The following is a 5,845-nucleotide window of genomic DNA, read 5'->3' as shown; positions in this document are numbered from 1 at the left end:
AATATGCAATAAGAAAACTAAACAAATGAATTGATAAATGAATTGATAAATGAAAACATTTAATCCTCAAATAAAAGCTTATCCAGATGTAGAGAGGAATAATGGTAGAAATTACTCTGTATGTTTTCAGAACATCTGAATTTATTTATCTTCAGATATAAGTAATAAATCCAGCCACAATTTAAAACAATATGTGAAATGAGTTCCTGACTTTGGTCTAGGGGATGGAGTGAATGTGATAAAATTTTCACTGATGAGAAACCTGGTGTTTCTTTAAATGGGTAAAAATTACTTGTCCCTGGAATTTTATGTCTCTAGTTCTATCTATATATTATAGTCCTAGTGTTAAGTGCATTATTACATTTCATTATCAAAACAAGGAATGTTTAACTATATATTCCATCCTAATGTAATGTTCTTTCACAGTTTATAAATAGAAGGCAAATCCATAAAGAAACAGGATTATATTAAATTTAACCCCATTAATTATTATTATTTCAATTTGGTGTCCTTGGTCTCTCTGCAGAGAACTGACATCTGAAAAAATTCTCCATTTTGTGTGATAAATCGGACTTTTGATCATCAGATTTCCTATATATACCAGAATATTTCTAAAGCAGTTGTATATATCCTGGATTAACACAAATTAATAAAGTGAGACTTTTATGTGTCTAAAAGCAGCATGCTTGATTCTTGTTAAATCTGTTTTTTTCAAAGGTGGATTTTCTGTGTGCTGAGAAAATTAAATTTCCAAGCCAACAGAGCTGAAGGTCAGATGTCTAGACAGACTTATTCACTGACTTCATTAGCATCATCCTGTCATCTTTTGGAACTGCTGCTGGGTTTTTGCTGGCCCTGTATCAATATCGTGGGATGAAGGATGGTACATTATTGTGCTGATACTACTGGTGAAAAAAAAAATAACTCAAGTATATGAAACCTGAAAGGAGCTGGGCCAATTTTTAAAAGGCAAATCCAAGTCAAGTTTCCTTATCTCAAGTGTATCTCACTAGCAACTAAAGGAGCTTTACAGGAAGAGAAAATGCTGAGGAATGGTATAGGTATCTTCCCTCGAGGGAGGATAATTAACTAGAAACAAACTGCAGTAGCAATCTTGGATTTCTATTTTACATTAGAGATGAAATAAAATAATGTATCTTTTGTTTTAAATTCCATAACATGTCCCTTTTCTTGTTTTAAAAATATTTGGTATCTAATAATTTTGAGTTACATCAGAAAGATAAACTATATTAATTCTGCTGCGTCGACAATCTCGTAAGTACCTCAGGCTAATCATCACCTAAGATTTTGGAAAGTGTCACTATGCACTCTTGTTTCCTCTTAAGTTAGTGATTTTTGGATTTTATTCCTCCTCTAGTTCCCATTCTCCATCTCAAGGAAATCTAGTATGTAACATTAAAAATATAATAAATAAAAAGAAAAGAAATTAAAGAGCAGCTAGACTAAGAATAAGCAGAATTATTTAGGGGGACAAGGAAACCAGCAGGATTGCATGATGTCACCAGCGGAAACAAGGGTGAAGGAGCATACATAATAAAATGGTATACACAGGTGAAAGTGGCACAGTGAAACCCATTACTCTATGGCCTCACTTAAAACCAATAAACAAAACAAACTAATCCTAACAGCAGCAGTAGAAACAATACCCTCTGGTCTTTGAAGATAGTGTTATTGCCTGAGATGGTCTTTAGTGGTGAGGACTGTCTCTGACCTGAAGGTATTAAAGAGCCGTACAGCTTGGTAGATATCAAGCCCAAACTCATTCTTTTTATTTGCTTATTAGTGTCTTGTCCGTGTCTGCCTCTTGGAGTAGAAAAGGTCAATGTCAGCTCCTTTCTTCAGCAGTGAGCCTGGCTCTGTGTCTTATCTGTACACAGACACATCTATATTCTTCATGATAGAGATTATCATTAATGTCTACAAAACATATCCATGGATCTTTTTTTATAAAACCCAACTAGTGGTGTTTAATTAATCAACCAGGAAAGCTAATTGTGCACCAAGAATTTCTGCACCACTGAAAATTATGGAAACATTTAATTTAGCTTTAACCAAGAGCTGGGAGATGATACACAAAGAATACTTTTCAATAAAGCAAGTAAAGGGAACTCACTTAAAAGGCTTATTCAAGATTTTTAAGTATGAGAATAATAAGGATTTAGACACACATCATTTTTGGTTAAATTAGGACTGAAAATTATAAGTAGCGAGAAATAGATACAGTGCATTTTCTAACATTAACATTAAGAATTAAGAAGCCTTTCTTAGAGGCATTGCAGGCTGCTGTGCCACGTGTGAACCAGTAAGTCACAGTGAGGAGAGAGGCTCTGTCTATGCTCTGTGTTCTGACCTATGACCATCTGAATGATTGGTAGCCGAATACTCCCTGAAAAACGCAAGCCTAAGATGACTTCTAGTCCAGCCCTAGGGTGCCTAGACAGAGATGGAGCCTGAGATAACCACCAATCCAGTGACAGGAAGGCTTGGATGGGATCCCAGAATGGGAGCAAGCCAGAGACTAGAAGTATTCCACCTGGCACCAGGTTCCTGGGCAGAAGCGAGTCAGAGAGAGATAACCTTCACGAGAGGTCACTCAGGCTGTCCAGGCCAGGAGGGAGCCCAAGACAACCACCAAATAGGCACTATGGGGCCTGGCCAGGAAGCTAGCCTGAGATAACTACCAATCCGGCATAGTGCAGGACTTGGAGGACAGACCAAGCTTGAGATTACCTCTGTGCTATGCACTCTTGAGACTCCTGAAATGACCCCTAGACACTAAGGGGAGCCAGTAAGTGGTGAAGTGGAAAACAGAGAGAATCAGAAGGATGTGGGCACAATGAAGAGAGACAAAAATGGAGACTCAAGGGTAGTGGGGAACTGGTTATGTGAGGAACTGGTTATGCCACCTGGGGAGTTCTGACCTGTGCTGCCACCAAGGGCTATATGTCTTTCACCCTGTAGTAATGGGTGCTTGTTACCAACAAAGAATGGTTGTATGTCCCTGATTTGGGCTGCTGTCTAGGGAACATATTGATATCTGAGGGCTATGTAGAATTACCCCTATCCCTCACCTGAGCATTGTGGGAGAGCTGACCCTGTCCCTAGCCAGCTACAGTATTCAGGAGAGTGGACCCCACATTGTGGGACTTGCTGATGAGCCAGCCCAAAGATATTAGAGTGGGAGAGCTATCCCTACTACTCCTCTCCCAAGTGGTAGTGTGGATGAGGGAGAGACATCCTCCTCCTCCTCCTCCTCCTCCTCCGTAGACCCTCCTTAGCTGCTGCAGGCAGGAGACCTACCCCTGGGGTCATGGGAGCAGGAGAGCTTGTGCTTTCCAGAACCAATTGCATCCTTGGGAGTCACCTTTACAGCAAAGAAGAGCTGACCCTGGGGGCAGGGGTACTAGTGAGCTGGCTCCAAGGGTGTGAACATGGGATAGCAGGAACCTCATTTGTCTCCTAAGCTATCTATCCTATGACTTATGGCAGGCAGGAGAGCTGATCCTACCTATCCTCTGCTGCTATACTCTGCATTCTGGAGAGCAGGCCCTGTACCTCATCTGGGCAACTGATCAGAGCTGGCCCTGAATGTGGGGCTGGTGTGTAAGCCAGCCCCTAGTGTGTGAGTGTGTGGTATGTGTTTTAGGGTCCAACTGTGGTTCTGCACCCTCTGCTTCTTTCCTCTCAGGGTGTCCAGATGCCACTGCAACTGGGCTGGAAACATGAAGAGAACTCTAAAACAGGTCCTGTTCTGCAGGATCTCTTCTGGGCTGGGAGTGAGGAGGGGGGCAAGAGGAGAGAGGCCTTCTCTGAGATCTTCAATGGATGAGCTCTTTGATTCAATCTTAGCTTGTATACATGCTTTTATTTGGGGTAGACATACTTATAAGTAGTGAACCAGGCCTATATATAGGCTCTGGAGAGAAGGAAGTCATTTTCAGGGTAAATTAAAAGCATTAGCTAGAGTTTTAAAGTTCTGAGAATGCCTCAATGGAATGGAGAGGCATTCCAAGAATCTGAGTCCTTGCTGGGCTGGTTGTTATGGGGCCTAGGGGCAGGGGTTTGTAGGACTACCAAATATTACTCAATCTTCCCCAGGAAGAGGTTGTGGGGAGTTAGAATCCCAAGACAAGGTTAGAGAAGGGGAAGCCCAGCTGGTAAAGAGAGTCTTCCATTTTGCACTGAGTTCAGATGAGCTAACCTGTCATGGTAAACTTTGACCTTAATTAGCAGGACTTGCCCATATGAATGTGAGAGAGTCATCCCTGCCTGGTTTTCTGGCAGTGGCATAGATGAGGGATGGGGGAAACATGGCAGGCAAAAGAGCTGGCCCTGGGTTCATAAACATGAGAGAACTGGCTATGTCCCTCACCAGCGGCAACACGGGGGAGAGCAGACCCTGCACATTGCCTGAGCAGCAGGTAGAGTGCACCAGGCTGCAGGGTTTTCTGGTGATCAGGTCCCAAGAAGAGAAGAGCAGAAGAGACAGCAGGCTGACCAGTTTAGATCCAGTGCTTTGAATTGACCAACTTCTACCCCATCAGTGAATTACTAGTGTTCATGAAGGGGCAGGTCCTGCAGTTCCAAAACTATAGGATCTCCATGACACAGGGCAACAACAGGATATCCGAGAGGAGTACCACTAAGGTTCCAGTATTGATAGAGTAGCAGAAGCCAGAGATCTCATATCAGACCAAAAAGTCACTGCAATAAACATTTGCAAGTAAAGAAGTGTGGACAAAAATGTATACCATAGGGCACAATATGTCACACTGTAGTTTCCAAAATGAGACTTTTTTTCTCTGTTGTGGGGGAGGTTGCAAGAGTAGAGGACAGAGTCTAGGGGAGGAGAAGATGAGTGGGATTAGGGTGTATGATGTGAAATTCACAAAGAACCAGTATTGTTTTAAAAATTTAAGAAAATTTAAAAAATGAATTAGCACATCATTGTAATAGAGAGCAAAAACAAAACAAAACAAAACAAAACAGTACAATTCTCTATGCTTAGAATACATCAGTGTTCTTGCTAAGAACTTCTAGAAAATTCATAGACAAAATTTAAAATTTTGTTGCCACTGGAGATCTAGGAGACAAAAATTCTCTACGAAAATTAGTTTGCTGTTTCAGAAGTTGTCCTCCTAGGCATAAATCTACAATAGGCGTAATTCTTGTGTTTTCAAAAAAGAAGCAAAGGGACCATAAAAATCAGAATGGGGTTTTAAAGCCACTATACCCAAAGAGATAAAATAAGTGTTTATAATCCATGAAGAATAAAGAACTCAAGACAATTCAGAAGGGGTCTTTGGAGGGATAGAGCATGGAGATATGGATAAGGTCAGGAGAGAGACCCAGCTTCAGCAAGAGCGTGTCGCTTACATCAGCCCAGGCTCTGACAGGGTCTGGGTCTACAGCCCTAATATAACTGCTGATAAAGCACAGGGTGACCAATGTTAGAATAATAATGATGACATAAAACATGTTGGATTATTCAACATTTATATTACTACTGGAATAGAAAAGCAGCACAAGAAAGGTAGAGACAATAAAAAAACTATGTAGTCCTCCATCTGAATCAAGACACTTGTGTCACACACCTCTCCTCAAGTCTCGGGGTTCCTCATAGAAGAGAGGATTGAAACATTATAAGGGCAACAGTTTGTGAAGGATTGATGTGAATTGTTTTTAGGACATGACAAGACTGATGCACACATGATCTTACAGAGGCTTTGACTGCATTCACAAGGCCTGAAGAAAACAAGTAAGTTAAAACTCCAAAATTATATCAGGGAATATCCCCCCCCCCCCCAAGCAGCCATTTCACTTT

General features: G+C 41.2%; 1 non-coding gene across 1 annotated transcript; it reads left to right on the top strand.

The window, feature by feature from the left end:
- Window positions 1-2,279: 2,279 nt before the first annotated feature.
- LOC115064936 lies at window positions 2,280-2,405 on the top strand. The gene has a single exon (XR_003844752.1). It is a non-coding gene; the product is annotated as a small nucleolar RNA SNORA17 (small nucleolar RNA).
- The last annotated feature ends 3,440 nt before the right edge of the window (window positions 2,406-5,845 follow it).

The sequence above is a fragment of the Mus pahari genome, chromosome 10 (genome assembly GCF_900095145.1).
Source record: "Mus pahari chromosome 10, PAHARI_EIJ_v1.1, whole genome shotgun sequence".
Lineage (NCBI taxonomy): Eukaryota > Metazoa > Chordata > Mammalia > Rodentia > Muridae > Mus > Mus pahari.
This window is presented reverse-complemented; position numbering and strand designations above follow the sequence as displayed.